This window comes from Salmo salar, chromosome 03 (genome assembly GCF_965601325.2).
Source record: "Salmo salar chromosome 03, fSalSal1, whole genome shotgun sequence".
Classification (NCBI taxonomy): domain Eukaryota; kingdom Metazoa; phylum Chordata; class Actinopteri; order Salmoniformes; family Salmonidae; genus Salmo; species Salmo salar.
Genome location: NC_138293.1, coordinates 101,524,305 through 101,545,147, shown reverse-complemented (window position 1 = coordinate 101,545,147; position 20,843 = coordinate 101,524,305).

Below are 20,843 nucleotides of genomic sequence, written 5' to 3'. Positions count from 1 at the left end.
TCGTCGTGTCCTCTAAAAGACAAGTATGGCCCTAAAACACAGTGGTGTTGATAAGCCGCTTGAGAACATCTCTGTTCCTTCTTACTTTCTCGTTGTGTTGTTCAGTTTGAATACCCAGACCTTCATCATGATCAATGTGGCTTTTTCCCAGAAGTTGGAATCTGATGTGGGCATTTATATGCTCCCTGCTTTTGTTTTGCCGTTTAGCTGAACAATCAATGTTCTTCAGGTCACAGTACCCACCTTTCAACCAAGGCTCAGACTTTCCAAATAGCAGGCATGGCCAGCAATACAGGCGGCTTGATGAAAGGCTCCCTGTTAACCAGCTATACTTTTGATACCAGGTGGTATTGAACATCCTCACCTTTTCATCTTTCTTCATGAAACTGAGCTCAGGCAGAGGTCGAGCCTCGCTTTTAATTTGCACCTTTTCCGTGTACCCCAGAGAATGAAAGGGGTTGTTCAACCAAATTTGTGGTAGCGTTGGAGGCAAAAGGTGCACACTCGAGCTGGTAGCTAGCTAGCTAATTACTGCTACTTGCTACTGAAGTTAGCAAGGAAAATTGAAATAAATTGCACTAACTGGACACAAACATTAAGTTGTAAAGCCAAGAAAACAAATTATAATCTACCTCCTCCTTCTCCTATAATTTGAAGAAACTAATTTGAGTGGAATAATATCACAAAAATGTTCAACTATGACTTTTCAATCTCTATCCAATAATGTCACCAACTCACCAAGCTTCTCAGAAGCCTGATTCTACTCAACCCCAATACAACACACTAGGTTCATTCTCTGATCCTAATCCTATGATTGGATGGAGGACATCAACATGTCAGTTCATACTGAAAAAGCTTTGATTGGTTGGAGGGCGTCCTCCGGAAGTGGTCATAATTGCCATGTAAGTCTATGGAAGGGGGTGAGGCCTACGAACCTCCTAGGTTCCATATTGAAGTCAATGTACCCAGAGGAGGACAGAAGCTAGCTGTCCTCTGGCTACACCATGGTGCTATCCCAGAGAGTGCTGTTGAAGTTACTATTGACCTTCATTGCAAAACAGTTTGTTTTAATCAATTATTTGGTGACGTGAATATATTTAGTATAGTTTTATCTAAAAAGCATAGCTTTTTAAGGGTTTCACTATTTCACTATTACATTTCACTGAGGAGGATGGTCCTCCCATTCCTCCTCTGAGCAGCCTCCACTACTGTAATTATTATCAGAGCAATTAGCTGTGATGTCAGCTGGAGCAGATGTACATGTAGCAAGAATTTTCTGGATGCTGCCGGCAACACCTTATCAGGGGGGGTGTTAAACGAGGTGTTAAACACTGCTGACCTGTCCCAAAACCACTGGATCTAACTCTAACTCTGAGACTACAAGATAATGGTTTTAGCTTCTCTCTGAATCCACCTCTACGCCATGACATGTTTGTGACTGACACCTTGTGCTGAGAGTTAAACCAGACAACCACAGTCAGCACTTTACCAGTTTTTGACTGACATCTGCTGAGAGTTAAACCAGACAAACACAGTCAGCACTTTACCAGTTTGTGACTGACATCTGCTCAGAGTTAAACCAGACAATCTCAGTCAGTACTTTACCAGGCACACATCTCAAAGGCAAAAAAATACCCTCCATCCATTAGAAGAGAAGAGCAAATGTTGACATGAATATTTCAGAAACATTATGGACCCTCAGATGGACCCTGTCTGACTTTAAATCACCTCAGAGCTTCAGGTGAGCTTCAAAGACCTGACTCACCTCTCTTACTGTGACACTTCTAAGTTTTCACAGCGACAAAAAATGTCTTCCTCATTTACGGGTAAGGAAAGCAGTAAGATAGGAATTAGACATATACTGTATGTTAGGGCCCAGAGTTTTTCCTGGTCAGTTCATGTGGTCAGGAAAAACACTGGACCCTAATTATAGAGCATATATCCCAAGATAGAAGCTGTTATCGTTGTTGAAGCACCATTAAGGGTGACTTTTTCAAATTCCCTGTCCTGTGTTGAGGAGTCCTTGTGAATCTTGACTAGCTCCTCAAGATGGCACGTGCAGTATTATTAGGTTATTATTTGAGAGTGAAATGTGAATTGCCGATCTTTATTCAAGTGCTCAGGTCTCCTGCCTGTCTGTCTGTGGCTCTCAGGCTGATGCCAGAGGGAGGCTATGCACCCTGCTGATACGTTCTCCTCTGCATCTCTATGAGGCTCAAGGCTTTCTGCTTTATCCTGCATCTCAAATGGCACCCTATTCCCTATGTAGTGCACTGCTTCTGACAGGGGCCAATAGTGATGGCCAAAAGTAGTGCACTATATAGGGAATAGGGTGCTATTTAAGATGTACCCTATGAGTTATCTTTATCTTCTCGGCATATTATAGCTCTGGCAAGAGGCAGGTTAGCAGGAAGATGAGCTGGAGAAAGGATAGGAGGGAGGAATGAGAGAGAGAAGGAGAAAGACTAGCAGGAGAGAGGCAGGATAGCTCTGAGGGAGATGAGAGAGAGAAGGAGAAAGACTAGGAGAGAGGTAGGATAGCTCTGAGGGAGATGAGAGAGAGAAGGAGAAAGACTAGGAGAGAGTAGGATAGCTCTGAGGGAGATGAGAGAGAGAAGGAGAAAGACTAACAGGAGAGAGGTAGGATAGCTCTGAGGGAGATGAGAGAGAGAAGGAGAAAGACTAACAGGAGAGAGGTAGGATAGCTCTGAGGGAGATGAGAGAGAGAAGAAGAAAGACTAGGAGAGAGGTAGGATAGCTCTGAGGGAGATGAGAGAGAGAAGGAGAAAGACTAGGAGAGAGTAGGATAGCTCTGAGGGAGATGAGAGAGAGAAGGAGAAAGACTAGGAGAGAGTAGGATAGCTCTGAGGGAGATGAGAGAGAGAAGAAGAAAGACTAGGAGAGAGGTAGGATAGCTCTGAGGGAGATGAGAGAGAGAAGGAGAAAGACTAGGAGAGAGGCAGGATAGCTCTGAGGGAGATGAGAGAGAGAAGGAGAAAGACTAACAGGAGAGAGGCAGGATAGCTCTGAGGGAGATGAGAGAGAGAAGAAGAAAGACTAGGAGAGAGGTAGGATAGCTCTGAGGGAGATGAGAGAGAGAAGGAGAAAGACTAGGAGAGAGGCAGGATAGCCCTGAGGGAGATGAGAGAGAGAAGGAGAAAGACTAGGAGAGAGGTAGGATAGCTCTGAGGGAGATGAGAGAGAGAAGGAGAAAGACTAGGAGAGAGGTAGGATAGCTCTGAGGGAGATGAGAAGGAGAAAGACTAGGAGAGAGGCAGGATAGCTCTGAGGGAGATGAGAGAGAGAAGGAGAAAGACTAACAGGAGAGAGGTAGGATAGCTCTGAGGGAGATGAGAGAGAGAAGAAGAAAGACTAGGAGAGAGGTAGGATAGCTCTGAGGGAGATGAGAGAGAGAAGAAGAAAGACTAGCAGGAGAGAGGCAGGATAACTGTGAGGGAGATGAGAGAGAGAAGGAGAAAGACTAGCAGGAGAGAGGCAGGATAACTGTGAGGGAGATGAGAAGGAGAAAGACTAGGAGAGAGGCAGGATAGCTCTGAGGGAGATGAGAGAGAGAAGGAGAAAGACTAACAGGAGAGAGTAGGATAGCTCTGAGGGAGATGAGAGAGAGAAGGAGAAAGACTAGGAGAGAGGTAGGATAGCTCTGAGGGAGATGAGAGAGAGAAGGAGAAAGACTAGGAGAGAGGCAGGATAGCTCTGAGGGAGATGAGAGAGAGAAGGAGAAAGACTAACAGGAGAGAGTAGGATAGCTCTGAGGGAGATGAGAGAGAGAAGGAGAAAGACTAGGAGAGAGGTAGGATAGCTCTGAGGGAGATGAGAGAGAGAAGGAGAAAGACTAGGAGAGAGGCAGGATAGCTCTGAGGGAGATGAGAGAGAGAAGAAGAAAGACTAACAGGAGAGAGGGCACCTTGTTCTGTCATATCTATCTGAGCACTTTATCTAATGTTCAGACCAGGCTGTGGAAAGGCAACACTTTCAGGATACAAGGCAGGTAGACAGACAGACATCAAGAAAAATTGACTTACAGATTGACTTACAGTAACATTGGAAATGATTGGCACCCTTGATAAAGATGGCCCAAATTGTTTTATAAAATCTTACAAATACTGAGCTACTCTATTGTCGGCTCCAAAAACTTGGAAAGTACACTGCTCAAAAAAATAAAGGGAACACTTAAACAATGCAATGTAACTCCAAGTCAATCACACTTCTGTGAAATCAAACTGTCCATTTAGGAAGCAACACTGATTGACAATAAATTTCACATGCTGTTGTGCAAATGGAATAGACAACAGGTGGAAATTATAGGCAATTAGCAAGACACCCCCAATAAAGGAGTGGTTCTGCAGGTGGGGACCACAGACCACTTCTCAGTTCCTATGCTTCCTGGCTGATGTTTTGGTCACTTTTGAATGCTGGCGGTGCTTTCACTCTAGCGGTAGCATGAGACAGAGTCTACAACCCACACAAGTAGCTCAGGTAGTGCAGCTCATCCAGGATGGCACATCAATGCGAGCTGTGGCAAGAAGGTTTGCTGTGTCTGTCAGCATAGTGTCCAGAGCATGGAGGCACTACCAGGAGACAGGACAGTACATCAGGAGACGTGGAGGAGGCCGTAGGAGGGCAACAACCCAGCAGCAGGACCGCTACCTCTGCCTTTGTGCAAGGAGGAGCAGGAGAAGCACTGCCAGAGCCCTGCAAAATGACCTCCAGCAGGCCACAAATGTGCATGTGTCTGCTCAAACGGTCAGAAACAGACTCCATGAGGGTGGTATGAGGGCCCGACGTCCACAGGTGGGGGTTGTGCTTACAGCGAAACACCGTGCAGGACGTTTGGCATTTGCCAGAGAACACCAAGATTGGCAAATTCGCCACTGGCGCCCTGTGCTCTTCACAGATGAAAGCAGGTTCACACTGAGCACGTGACAGACGTGACAGAGTCTGGAGACGCCGTGGAGAACGTTCTGCTGCCTGCAACATCCTCCAGCATGACCGGTTTGGTGGTGGGTCAGTCATGGTGTGGGGTGGCATTTCTTTGGGGGGCCGCACAGCCCTCCATGTGCTCGCCAGAGCTAGCCTGACTGCCATTAGGTACTGAGATGAGATCATCAGACCCCTTGTGAGACCATATGCTGGTGTGGCTGGCCCTGGGTTCCTCCTAATGCAAGACAATGCTAGACCTCATGTGGTTGGAGTGTGTCAGCAGTTCCCGCAAGAGGAAGGCATTGATGCTATGGACTGGCCCGCCCGTTCCCCAGACCTGAATCCAATTGAGCACATCTGGGACATCATGTCTCGCTCCATCCACCAACGCCACGTTGCACCACAGACTGTCCAGGAGTTGGCGGATGCTTTAGTCCAGGTCTGGGAGGAGATCCCTCAGGAGACCATCCGCCACCTCATCAGGAGCATGCCCAGGCGTTGTAGGGAGGTCATACAGGCACGTGGAGGCCACACACACTACTGAGCCTCATTTTGACTTGTTTTAAGGACATTACATCAAAGTTGGATCAGCCTGTAGTGTGGTTTTCCACTTTAATTTTGAGTGTGACTCCAAATCCAGACCTCCATGGGTTGATAAATTGGATTTCCATTGATTATTTTTGTGTGATTTTGTTGTCAGCACATTCAACTATGTAAAGAAAAAAGTATTTAATAAGATTATTTCTTTCATTCAGATCTAGGATGTGTTGTTTAAGTGTTCCCTTCATTTTTTTGAGCAGTATATATTATTTCATAATAACAGGGCTAGCATGAAGCAGAATCATACTAACACAATTGCTCTGAGAAAAATACTTTGTTTGACAAGAAATACAAAATATATTATTGACACCCTTGATTTCAATGCTTTGTGCACCCTCTCCTTGCGAGGATAACGGCACTTAGCCTTTTTCTATAATGTTTTATGAGATTGTAAGAAAACGTTGAGATGGAACTTAGACCATTCCTCTATAAATAAACTTTCCACATCCTTGATATGCTTTGGTCTGTGCTTATAGCTGGCCCTCCTCAATTCAAACAAATACTTATTTCCCTCATTAAAATGCAAATCATTATATAACATTTTTGACATGCGTTTTTCTGGATTTTTTTGTTGTTATTCTGTCTCTCACTGTTCAAATAAACCTACCATTAAAATTATAGACTGATAATTTCTTTGTCAGTGGGCAAACGTACAAAATCAGCAGGGGATCAAATACTTTTTTCCCTCACTGTATATGCAATCAAACACCAGAATGTTCTCCAACTCCTTAGCTATCATACTCTAATTCCACCGGGCATTCCTCTGATTTCAAAACTCGGTCCTCCAGAAAGTGGAGAGCAACACTTATGCAGTTCTACTACATGATATCTTTATAAAAAGCTGCGTTAGAAAGGATTACCTAAACATACTGACCAGCTCATGTTATAGACAGAAGCATGCTACATGGCAGACCAATCCAAACTCATCTCTCGTCACGTCCAGCCCATCCATTATCTCAGCCAATCATGGCTAGTGGGAAGGTTCCCTCTTTTTCCGTAGCTAAACCAACTATAGGCTCGTCATTTAATTAACAATTGTATTCGTATTTAAAGATACAAGTTTGTTATTAAGGTACATGAAAGTTCACATGTTCCAGAAGCAGATTCTGCCAAAAATGTACTACTAATTGGTCGAGTTCATGATGCTGTTGAACTTAACAAGACCCCAGGACAAGCTTCAAACAAGCTTCTAAGGCTGTTCATACAGACACTGAACTTCACTCCCTTAGCATACAGAGAAACAAAGAATCAACTGGACACTATAAAAAGAAAAAACTATGCTTGGCAAAAAGCACTTAAAAAAAATAAGAGCTACAGTAGGCCTTTATTTGACACTCAGGCCTGCCATCATTCACTTTGAACTGGACTTCGTGTTTACAGCAGTAGGTCCTGCTATCATTCACTTTGAACTGGACTGTGTGTTTACAGGTAGTTGGTCCTGCCGTCATTCACTTTGAACTGGACTGTGTGTTTACAGGCAGTAGGACCTGTCATCATTCACTATGAACTGGACTGTGTGTTTACAGCAGTTGGTCCTGCCATCATTCACTTTGAACTGGACTGTGTGTTTACAGCAGTAGGTCCTGCCATCATTCACTTTGAACTGGACTGTGTGTTTACAGGCAGTAGAGCCTGCCATCATTCACTTTGAACTGGACTGTGTGTTTACAGGCAGTTGGTCCTGCCATCATTCACTTTGAACTGGACTGTGTGTTTACAGCAGTAGGTCCTGCTTTACTGCCATCAGTTGCAATTGCGCGACTTTAGATCATTAGAACCCATTCTCCTAAAGCCAACTGAACAGACTTCAGCAAATATGTCAATACCAGTTGGGAGTTCTCTTCCATTTGGGAACTTTACAGTCCTATTGATCAAACAACCATGAAAAGGTAGGCTCTCTCCCTCAGTTATGCAAATCAACAACAAAAAGATCAACAACTAATGCTAACCAGTGAAGGATTAGCCTAAAATCTCATGAAGTAACATTAGATGAACCCTCCCAAACTTACAGTTAGTTGGCCGTCAAAATTGCACTGATAAACGATGGGGAATTGTAGCCTACTCGCTCTTCTGTGGCTTGCCTGCCAACAATGCATGCTCGTTCCAACCAAACTTTACTTTGCTGCTATAACAGCCTCTACTCTTCTGTGAAGGCTTTCCACTAGATGTTGGAACATTGCTGCAGTGAATTTGTTCCATTCAGCCACAAGAGCATTAGTGAGATCGGGCACTGATGTTGGGCGATTAGGCCATGCTGGCAGTCGTCGTTCCAATTCATCCCAAAGGTGTTTTATGGGGTTGATGTCGAGGCTTCCACACTGATTTCGACAAACCATTTCTAAATGGACCTCACTTTGTGCACAGGGGGCATTGACATGCTGAAACAGGAAAGGGCCTTCACAATAACAGTTGCATACTACTCTAAGAGACTTGACAGTGTGGTATGAGGGTTGGTGTGTTGCCTCAGAGCTGTACAGAGGCAGTGTCAGCCTGTGCTGACATCGTGTCAATGTACCCTTTAATCTTTAAAGTTCATGCTGTTCATGCTCTCATTTCACAGACACGTCCTGCTTAAGTGTTCATCTTGTAATGAATAATGTGGAAATTGAGCAAGTTGAGGTGACTAAACTGCTTAAAGTAACCCTGTATTGTAAACTGTCATGGTCAAAACATGTTGATACAACAGTAGCTAAGATGGGGAGAAGTCTGTCCATAATAAAGCACTGCTCTACCTTCTTAACAACACTATCAACAAGGCAGGTTCAACAGGCCCTAGTTTTGTCGCACCTGGACTACTGTTCAGTCGTGTGGTCAGGTGCCACAAAGAGGGACTTGGGAAAATTGCAGTTGGCTCAGAACAGGGCAACACGACTGGCCCTTAAAAATACACAGAGAGCTAACATTGATGACATGAATGTCAATCTCTCATTGCTAAAAGTGGAAGAGAGATCGACTTCCTAATTACTTTTTGTAAGAGGTATTGACAAGCTGAAGGTACCAAGGTGTCTGTTTTAAAATACTAGCACACAGCTCGGACACCCATGCATACCCCACAAGACATGTCACCAGAGATCTCTTCACAGTCCCCAAGTCCAGAACAGACTATGGGAGGCGCACAGTACTACATAGAGCCATGACTACATGGAACTCTATTCCACATCAGGTAACTGACGCAGCAGCAGAATCAGATTTAAAAAGAAGGTAAAAATACACCTTATGGAACAGCGGGGTCTGTGAAGTAACACAAACATAGGCACAGACACATGCACACACACATGATAACATACGCACTATACACACACGTACACATGGATTTTTCATTGTAGATATGTGGTAGTGGAGTATGGACCTGAGGGCACACACTTAGTGAATTCTGTAATGAATGTATTGTACTGTTTTTAAAATTGTATAAGTGCCTTAATTTTGCCAGAACCCAGGAAGAGTAGCTTCTGCCTTGGCAGTGCTAAAATACCACCCCATCTGTCAGCTCAGGCTGCACAATTGTTTTCTCTTACTAGTGCATTTATTTAGGCTTCGGTACACTCTGGAAGCAGTGTGGGTTCCTCACCTCATCTGGTAAATTGGTTGAACACTTCTTGGAGGCTATTTTGTTGCACTTCCCATCTCTGTTAAAAACATGTTTTATCTACAGAATGTTTCTGATCTGCAAGGTCCTGGGGAAATGAGAATGGAGAAATAAGTGTTCTTGGCACATGACCAAGACCATGTGTAAAAGGGGGGAGTTGTGGTTTGTATGACTAACAATGTAGGCAGAGGAAGGCTGAGACCGGATTGTCATAGGTAACAGTACCGGACTCTACGCATCATTTTCTTTGCTTTCGTGGTCAGTCTTCTCATTGTAGCTGTTGTCTGGGCCCTGGTAGAAGTGGCCACAATGCAACTGAAGTATACAACACCAGTATAGTCCCACTGACAGGCTCAGGATGGGAGTCCATTAAATAATAGCTGCCCCATTGTTTAGAAGATGGAGATGGATGCATCGGCGTGATGATTGTCCTCTTTGTACAGATGAAGAGTGTACTTCTGTAGAACAGTTTAATTGTTAAATGATTCCATGTTTTGCACCATGTGAAGGTAAAAGACTCAGTGGCACAACAGAAGCCCTTTACACAGATAATGTACTAGTGTAAGAAAATCCCCCTAAAATGCTTTACGTTTTGCTTAGATTATGGCATAATTGGCTTATATTATGAATTATTACTCACATGCTTACTTGTCATTTTGTATTAGGTTGAGATTAGTGTCAAAACTGTGGAATATGGTGGTAAAATTACACACTCTATTATGCACATCATTTAGCCTTAAATCTGTACATTTCACTGTCTGTTTCTCTCATGTAAGAAGAAGCCTGTGTTTTTCCTCTCTTGTTTCTGAGTAACAAAGACAAAAGGGCCGTCTGAGAGTGACCAGTTTTTTGGTCTATCCTGTTCTTTTCCTATCTTTCAAGGGTACAGCTGTGTGGAGACATGAAGAGAACAAAGGCTAGCTTGAGCAGCAGCAACAATTCAACCAGCAGAAAGAAGTAAGAAAACTGGCATTATCACTTGTTTGTACGCTCTGCCCCCACCATGATCTCACACACCTGCTAAACTCCCACAGAGACAAAAGAGGTTGTATTATCCTATAAAGGCTGAGACCCAGCTCTTGTTTGTTGGGCTTTTGACAGTTGCACCTGTTGTGCGATTATTAACCAGCTCCCTTTTTGCAAATCTTATGAAAACAAAATAGTTGTTTGGAGGAATCTAGAGTCTCTCTCTTACTTTCTGGTTAGAATTTCCATGACAACTTCCTGTGAAGCAACAGAGAAAGAAAAGGAGAGATTAGTCTACATGGCTCCATCTCAAATAACCTATGATCCCCATAGGGCACTACTATTTACCAGAGCCACATAGTACTATGTGTATACTATATAGGGAATGCAGACCAGAAGCAGTGGTGCTCTCTTGTGGATTACTTATGTAGCTCTGTAAGTCATTTAGGAAATAGAATTTTAACTAAATATACATTTGAGATGAAGCCATATACAATGCAGGGATTTTTCTGCCACAGAAACCCTTGGGGGGGCTGCCTAAAGTTTGAGCAAAATAACACAGCACTTTCCATGGCAAAATGCATTGAATTGCAGGAAATTAACATAAAAAAATTCCATAAAAAAAACACAAAGATGTCAGCTTTTAAAAATTCAGCTGTGCCGACTGCACCAATTCCTGCGCCCTACCATGCTCCCTGTCACACCCCCTACCACGCCCCCTGTCACACCCACCACCTAAGCCCCTTTTTGACCCCGAAAAAAGGCTGCGATGTTCAATCACAGTGAAGTTTCTGCACTTCCTGTAAGGTCACTGCCAAGTTTTTGCACTTCCTGCGAGGTCACAGAGGCAGATGAGCACTTCCTGTGAGGTTACAGTGCTTTCAGTGAGAGCCCTCAGTCATTAGAGGCTCTGGTTTGAATTGTAGACAGGGAACACAGTGAGGACTGTGACGGCCCCCTACCAAGTCCAGCGAACAATAAATAAAACGTGCCTTTGTGCCCCACCAGTGAATGAAGTGGGGGGATGTGACGGTGTATGGACAAAGAGGAAAAATACCATCCACTAACACTGGAATTACACACACATCAGCAGACAATAACGTTTCTCTCCACACACTTCTCTCTTGCTCACCTGGGATCTGTCCTGCTCTACCCACAAACCACAAGTAATCCAGCATCATGTACAAAGAAAAGATTACTAGATTAAAAAAACTGTAGATGATTAGTTGGAGGTTCTCTTCCTCCTCCTCTTCCTCCTCCTCCTCCTCCTCCTCAATGCAGCCTCCACAGGCAGGCAGCGCCCGCCAGTGGTTTTGCCAGACCCTACCACGCCATGCAGCGGTAACCCCAGTTCATAAGGGAGCCAGTGGGGCACTGGAAGTGCTCAGCACAGTCTGGCGAGTTCGAGAGGGTGCCGATGAGGCTGTATTTTAGGGGGTTGTGGGGTCATGAGTCCCTTGTGGGGCGCTCTCCGGGGTTCGCACGGCACACCACAACTGAGAGAAGAAGAAACGGTCCACCGATAAATAAGACAGGCAGTAGATAGATAATTCACCTCTCTGTCTTCCTGACTGTATTATACTAATTCTGTTTCTACTGAGTAACTAGATCACCTCTCTGTCTTCCTGACTGTATTATACTAATTCTGTTTCTCTGAGTAACTAGATCACCTCTCTGTCTTCCTGACTGTATTATACTAATTATGTTTCTACTGAGTAACTAGATCACCTCTCTGTCTTCCTGACTGTATTATACTAATTCTGTTTCTACTGAGTAACTAGATCACCTCTCTGTCTTCCTGACTGTATTATATTGTCGTGTCTTTGGGGGTACCATTAACTGAAGATATGTTTATCAATTAGCTCCCTGTAATTATTATCACGCGATTAAACTGATTAATCGTTTAATTGTAATTAACTAGGAGATCGGGGCACCAAGGAGAATATTCAGATTACAAAGCTATAATTATTCTAATATAATTTTCCTGTACTATAATATTCTATTCTATTATAGTATAGGCCGATTATCTTCTGGTTTAAATGGTGTATTTTACCTCTAGTCCAGTCTCATTCCAAACGTCGTAAATTGTTGTAACTGCACGAACCCAGTCTTTACTAAAATCATCCATACATCAATTGTCTTAAAATCATTTATTTACCACACTAAGTAATTAACAGAAAAACATACAAACAGTAATTATCGTCACAAAGGATTGGTAGAGGAATGTGCCCTTGTGGGCTAAACAGGCAGGTCGGCCTGTTGAACAATGGGTCATAAACGGTCTGCTGAGAAGTTACACAGAGTTCATTAATATTAACAATTGACAATTGAAGGCTCACTCATTCGGGAACAATTGCAATCAATACATATTTACACTCATGTGTCGTCGTGATCCTTGTTCGAGAGTTCTGTTCTGTTGGGGAGTTTTGTCCGTGTTCTCTCTCTCTCTCTCGGTTAGAATGGATCTTTCAAAGCGACATTCATTAATGTCGTCATCGAATGGTTGTTTCGTTGGTCTTCGCGTTCAATGATATATTTTACTTAGCTGCAGACTAATAATTAATATCAAAGACTTGTTCTTATTCTGTCAGTCTCAATAGTCTAAAAGTTAACCACGTGGTATAGTTCACTTTCAGTAGAGTACTTGGATGGTCAACCTATTGGCCCACTTCTCGCAATGGAGTGGGGGCCTGGTCTGGGGAAATGTAAATCAGGGGGTGTTTTATAGTGCCCATAGAACAGGCTTGTCAAATGACGCCTGGTCCTGTATGGGTCCCTGGGGGCGTGCCTATGACTGAGTTAGATTTGGTTACAGAAATACAATTCTATCACATTACATCAGTACATAGCATCTCAATGTCTTACAAAAGCTTTATCCTTATTAACCTGTTATGGCTAGGGGGCAGTATTTTCACGGCTGGAAAAAAAACGTACCCGATTTAATCTGGTTACCACTCCTACCCAGTAACTAGAATATGCATATACTTATTACATATGGATAGAAAACACCCTAAAGTTTCTAAAACTGTTTGAATGGTGTCTGTGAGTATAACAGAACTCATTTGGCAGGCAAAAACCTGACAAGGTTTCAGGCAGGAAGTGGCCTGTCTGACAAGGGGTCGTTCTTCTTGTCTCTGTTTATTGAAGAGTGAGGATCTTAGCTGTCCCGTGACACTTCCTACGGCTGCCATAGGGTCTCAGAAGGCGGTAAAAAGCTGAATCGTGGCTTTGCAGGCTCTGGCTGAAAAAAAGTACCGCGTTTGGGTAGTGGCTGGTTACAGTACTGTGAGACTCAGGCTTTTGCCCGTGTCGACCGAAAGCTTTGTTTACTTTCCTCTGTTTAGCTAAAAGGAGATTCCCGGTCGGAATATTATCGCTTTTTTACGAGAAAAATGGCATAAAAATGGATTTTAAACAGCGGTTGACATGCTTCGAAGTACGGTAATGGAATATTTCGATTTTTTTTGTCACGAATTGCGCCATGCGCGCGACCCTGATTTACCATTTCAGATAGTGTCTGGGACGCACGAACAAAGCGCCGCTATTCGGATATAATGATGGATCATTTTGGACCAAACCAACATTTGTTATTGAAGTAGCAGGCCTGGGAGTGCATTCTGACGAAGACAACAAAAGGTAAACAAACTTTTATAATAGTAAACCTGATATTGGTGATTATTTCTGGCTTGGTACTCTGCTGACATAATCTAATGTTTTGCTTTCGTTGTAAAGCCTTTTTGAAATCGGACAGTGTGGTTAGATAAAGGAGAGTCTTATCTTTAAAATGCTGTGAAATAGTCATATGTTTGAAAAATTGAAGTTTTTGTATTTTTGAGGAATTTGTAATTCGCGCCACGCCTATCATTGGATATTGGAGCAGGTGTTCCGCTAGCGGAACGTCTAGATGTAAGAGGTTAATACATTCTATACAACCATTATGATGCTATTATATAAACAGTTTTATGGTAATATGGCTATATTGTCTCTTCTGAGTATCACAAAATTGTACCAAGCGGATCAGTTCGTAGCTGGATTCTTCACCAATCTTCCATACCTTCTCCAGAACACAAAATGTCACTTGGCTCTCCAATTCTATGAGTTGGAAGAATTTCCTGTGTCTCTCTATGGGCCATGTGGCCAGAGACTCTCCTGGAATTTTAGAGTTTTTACAACCCTTTACACACAGGGTGGATTGGGGGGGGGGGGGGTGGTAGGTTTGGTGGTGGTGCAAAAGGGAGGGGTCAACTGTCCTCCCTGTACCAAAAGAGGCCAACGTCATGACAATACTAATTCTGTTTCTACTGAGTAACTAGATCACCTCTCTGTCTTCCTGACTGTATTATACTAATTCTGTTTCTACTGAGTAACTAGATCACCTCTCTGTCTTCCTGACTGTATTATACTAATTACTGTTTCTACTGAGTAACTAGATCACCTCTCTGTCTTCCTGACTGTATTATACTAATTACTGTTTCTACTGAGTAACTAGATCACCTCTCTGTCTTCCTGACTGTATTATACTAATTCTGTTCCTACTGAGTGTACAAAAAATTAACAATAACTTCCTAATATTGAGTTGCCCCCACCCACCCTTTTGTACTCAGAACAGTCTCAATTCGTTGGGGCATTGGACTCTACAAGTTGTCGAAAGCATTCCATAGGGATGCTTGCCCATGTTGACTCCAATGCTTCCCACAGTTGTCAAGTTGGCTGGATGTCCTTTGGGTGGTGGACCATTCTTGATACACACGGGAAATGGTTGAGTGTCAAAAACCCAGCAGCGTTGCAGTTCTTGACACAAACCAGTGTGCCTGGCACCTACTACCATACCCCGTTCAAAGGAACTTAAATACACGATATATACAAAACTATGTGAAAACCCCTTCAAAGTAGTGGATTCAGCAATTTCAGACACACGTTGCTGACAGGTCTATAAAATTGAGCACACAGCCATGTAATCTCCATAGACAAACATTGGCAGCAGAATGGCAGTACTGAAGAGCTCAGTGATTTTCAACTTGGCACCGTCATAGGATGCCACCTTTCCAACAAGTCAGTTTGTCAAATGTCTGCTCTGCTAGAGCTGCCCTGGTCAACTGTAAGTGCTGTTATAGTGAAGTGGAAACGTCTAGGAGCAACAACGGCTCAGCCGTGAAGTGGTAGGCCACACAAGCTCAGAGAACGGGACCACTGAGTGCTGAAGCGCGTAGCACGTAAAAAAGCATTCTCAGTTGCAACACTCACTGCTGAGTTTCAAACGGCCTCTGGAAACAACGTCAGCAGAAGTTGTTAGTCGGGAGCTTCATGAAATTGGTTTCCATGGTAGAGAACCCACACACAAGCCAAAAATCACTGCAAATCAAAGTGTCGGCTGGAGTGGTGTAAAGCTCACCGCCATTGGACTCTGAAGCAGTGAAACATGTATTCTGGAGTGATTAATCACGCTTCACCATCTGGCAGTCCGACGGACGAATCTGGGTTTGGCAGATGCCAGGAGAACGCTACCAGCCCCAATGCACAGTGCCAACTGTAAAGTTTGGTGGAGAAGGGATAATGGTATTGGGCTGTTTTTCATGTTTCGGGCCCCTTAGTTTCAATGAAGGGAAATATTAATGCTACAGCATACAATGGCATTCTAGAAGATACTGTGCTTTATGGCAACAGTTTGGGGAAGGCCCTTTCCTGTTTCAGCATGATAATGCCCCTGTGCATAAAGCAAGGTTAATACAGAAATGGTTTGTCGAGATCGATATGGAAGAACTTGACTGGCCTGCAAACCTCAACCCACCTCAACCCCATTGAACACATTTGGGATGAATTTGCACACTGACTATGAGCCAGGCCTAATTGCCCAATATCAGTGCCCGACCACACTAATGTTTGTGGCTGAATGGAAGCAAGTCTCCGCAGCAATGTTCCAACATCTAGCAGCAAAGGGGGGACCATGTCAAAGCCCATGATTTTGGAATGAGATGTTTGATGAGCATTTGTCCACATACTGTTGTAGTGTATTTTGTCTTGCCCATTCACAATCTGAATGACACACACAATCCATGTCTCAATTGTCTCAAGGCTCCAAAATAATTTTTAACATGTCTCCTCCCCTTCATCGACACTGATTGAAGTGGATTTAACAAGTAACATCAATAAGGGATCATAGCTTTAACCTGGATTCACCAGGTCAGTCTATGTCATGGAAAGAGCAGGTGTTCTTAACGTGTTGTACACTCAGTGATGCTGTTATAATAACCAAACAGTTGGATAAAACAAATATTTGTGATGTAAACTGAGTGTACAAAACATTAAGAACACCTTCCTAATATTGAGTTGCACCCCTTTTGCCCTCAGAACAGCTTCAGTTCGTCAGGGCATGGATAAGGTGTTGAAAGCGTTCCATGGGGATGCTGGCCCTTGTTGACTCCAATGCTTCCCATAGTTGTGTCAAGTTGGCTGGATGTCCTTTGGGTGGTGGACCATTCTTGATACACACAGTAAACCGTTGAGTGTGAAAAACCCATCAGCATTGCAGTTCTTGACACAAACCGATGTGCCTGGTAGACTACCATAGCCCATTCAAATCACTTAAATCTTTTGTCTTGCCCGTTCACCCTCTGAATGGCACACATACACAATCCATGTCTCAGGAAGTCGCTCTGGATAAGAGTGTCTGCTAAATGACTTAAATGTAAATGTAATGTAAATGTAAATGTAAATTGTCTCAAGGCTTAAAAATTCTTCTTTAACCCATCTCTTCTCCTTCATCTACACTGATTGAAGTGGATTTAGTAAGTGACACCAATAAGGGATCAGAGCTTTCACCTGGTCAGTCTGTCATCATGTTTTGTACACTCAGTGTCTGACAGGATTGGATGTTTATTTTATTAAATGATTTTAGTCATTTAGCAGACACTCTTATTCAGAGTGACTTACAGGAGAAATTATGGTTAAGTGCCTTGCTTAAGGGCACACCGGCAGGTTTTTCACCAAGTCGACTTGGAGATTTGAACTGCTGTTAACCGCTAGGCTACCTGCCACCCTATGCATGCAATGTCAATGTTGTTTGACTTGTTTGTGTATCAGCAAATTTGCTTGACCTAATCTCATTGCAACACTGCGTCCATGTTGCATGACACAGGCGTGTTCAAAGAACCTTTAGTCAAGGTGAGCTTTGAGTCCACTCAGTCTGTCTTATCAGACTTCCTGGTCTAACTTATTAACTAAATACTCCTACCTTATTGGTCGTTGAAGAGATTCAGTGGAACTCACAAGGAGGGTTGGGGCACGTCTTTCAAACTTTCAAGATATTTAATTTTATTTGACTTTTTTTATTAGAACATTCAAATGTACAACAGTAAGACTACAATTTATACCATGACATTAAAGTGATAGTTCAGCAATTTGAAATATTTAGAAATGTGTTTCCTTACCATGAAAGCAGTCTATGGATAAGGAATCGGAGTGACTGCAAACCACAGTCAGAATGACTGCAAGATCCACCCCCACACAGGAACATTTACCCTGCATCCCACCTCCCACACACAGGAACATTTACCCTGCACCCCACCTCCCACACAGGAACATTTACCCTGCACCCCACCTCCCACACACAGGAACATTTACCCTGCACCCACCTCCCTCACACAGGAACATTTACCCTGCACCCTACCTCCCACACACAGGAACATTTACCCTGCACCCCACCTCCCACACACAGGAACATTTACCCTGCACCCCACCTCCCACACAGGAACATTTACCCTGCACCCCACCTCCCACACACAGGAACATTTACCCTGCACCCCACCTCCCACACAGGAACATTTACCCTGCACCCCTTCTCCCACACAGGAACATTTACCCTGCACCCCACCTCCCACACAGGAACATTTACCCTGCACCCTACCTCCCACACAGGAACATTTACCCTGCACCCCACCTCCCACACAGGAACATTTACCCTGCACCCCACCTCCCACACAGGAACATTTACCCTGCACCCTACCTCCCACACAGGAACATTTACCCTGCACCCCACCTCCCACACACAGGAACTTTTACCCTGCACCCTACCTCCCACACACAGGAACATTTACCCTGCACCCCACCTCCCACACAGGAACATTTACCCTGCACCCCACCTCCCACACACAGGAACATTTACCCAGCACCCCACCTCCCACACAGGAACATTTACCCAGCACCCCACCTCCCACACAGGAACATTTACCCAGCACCCCACCTCCCACACAGGAACATTTACCCTGCACCCCACCTCCCACACAGGAACATTTACCCTGCACCCCACCTCCCACACACAGGAACATTTACCCAGCACCCCACCTCCCACACAGGAACATTTACACAGCACCCCACCTCCCTCACACAGGAACATTTACCCTGCACCCACCTCCCTCACACAGGAACATGTACCCTGCACCCTACCTCCCACACACAGGAACATTTACCCTGCACCCCACCTCCCACACACAGGAACATTTACCCTGCACCCCACCTCCCACACACAGGAACATTTACCCTGCACCCAACTCCCACACAGGAACATTTACCCTGCACCCCACCTCCCACACAGGAATATTTACCCTGCACCCCACCTCCCACACAGGAACATTTACCCTGCACCCCACCTCCCACACACAGGAACATTTACCCTGCACTCCACCTCCCACACAGGAACATTTACCCTGCACCCCACCTCCCACACAGGAACATTTACCCTGCACCCCACCTCCCACACAGGAACATTTACCCTGCACCCCACCTCCCACACAGGAACATTTACCCTGCACCCCACCTCCCCCACACAGGAACATTTACCCTGCACCCCACCTCCCACACAGGAACATTTACCCTGCACCCCACCTCCCACACACAGGAACATTTACCCTGCACCCCACCTCCTACACAGGAACATTTACCCTGCACCACCTCCCTCACACAGGAACATTTACCCTGCACCCACCTCCCTCACACAGGAACATTTACCCTGCACCCCACCTCCCACACACAGGAACATTTACCCTGCACCCCACCTCCCACACAGGAACATTTACCCTGCACCCCTCCTCCCACACAGGAACATTTGCCCTGCACCCCACCTCCCACACACAGGAACATTTACCCTGCACCCCAGCCCCCACAGGAACATTTACTCTGCACCCTACCTCCCACACAGGAACATTTACCCTGCACCCCACCTCCCACAAAGGAACATTTACCCAGCACCCCACCTCCCCCACACAGGAACATTTACCCTGCACCCCACCTCCCACACAGGAAAATGGACCCTGCACCCCACCTCCCACACAGGAACATTTACCCTGCACCCCACCCCCCACACAGGAAAATGGACCCTGCACCCCACCTCCCACACAGGAACATTTACCCTGCACCCCACCCCCCACACATGAACATTTACCCTGCACCCCACCCCCCACACATGAACATTTACCCTGCACCCCACCTCCACACAGGAACATTTACCCTGCACCACACCTCCCACACAGGAACATTTACCCTGCACCCCACCTCCCACACAGGAACATTTACCCTGCACCCCACCTCCCACACAGGAACATTTACCCTGCACCCCACCTCCCACACAGGAACATTTACCCTGCACCCCACCTCCCACACACAGGAACATTTACCCTGCACCCCACCTCCCACACAGGAACATTTACCCTGCACCCCACCTCCCACACAGGAACATTTACCCTGCACCCCACCTCCCACACAGGAACATTTACCCTGCACCCCACCTCCCACACAGGAACATTTACCCTGCACCCACCTCCCACACAGGAACATTTACCCTGCACCCCACCTCCACACAGGAACATTTACCCTGCACCACACCTCCCACACAGTAACATTTACCCGGCACCCCACCTCCCACACAGGAACATTTACCCTGCACCCCACCTCCCACACACAGGAACATTTACCCTGCACCCCACCTCCCACACAGGAACATTTACCCTGCACCCCACCTCCCACACAGGAACATTTACCCTGCACCCCACCTCCCACACAGGAACATTTACCCTGCACCCCACCTCCCACACAGGAACATTTACCCTGCACCCCACCTCCCACACAGGAACATCTACCCTGCACCCACCTCCCTCACACAGGAACATTTACCCTGCACCCCACCTCCCACACACAGGAACATTTACCCTGCACCCCACCTCCCCCACAGGAACATTTACCCTGCACCCCACCTCCCCCCCACAGGAACATTTACCCTGCACCCCACCTCCCCCCACAGGAACATTTACCCTGCACCCCACCCCCCCAAAGGAACATTTACCCTGCACCCCACCTCCCCCACACAGGAACATTTACCCTGCACCCCACCCCCCCCACAGGAACATTTACCCTGCACCCCACCTCCCCCCCACAGGAACATTTACCATGCACGCCACCTCCCACACAGGAACATTTACCCTGCACCGCTACTCCCACACAGGAACATTTACCCAGCACCCCACCTCCCACACAGGAACATTTACCCTGCATGCCACCCCCCCACAGGAACATTTAACCTGCACCCCACCTCCCACACAGGAACATTTACCCTGCGCCCCTCCTCCCACACAGGAACATTTACCCTGCACCCCTACTCCCACACAGGAACATTTACCCTGCACCCCTCCCCTCACACAGGAACATTTACCCTGCACCCCCCCCCCCCCCCCCCCACATGAACATATACACTACACCCACC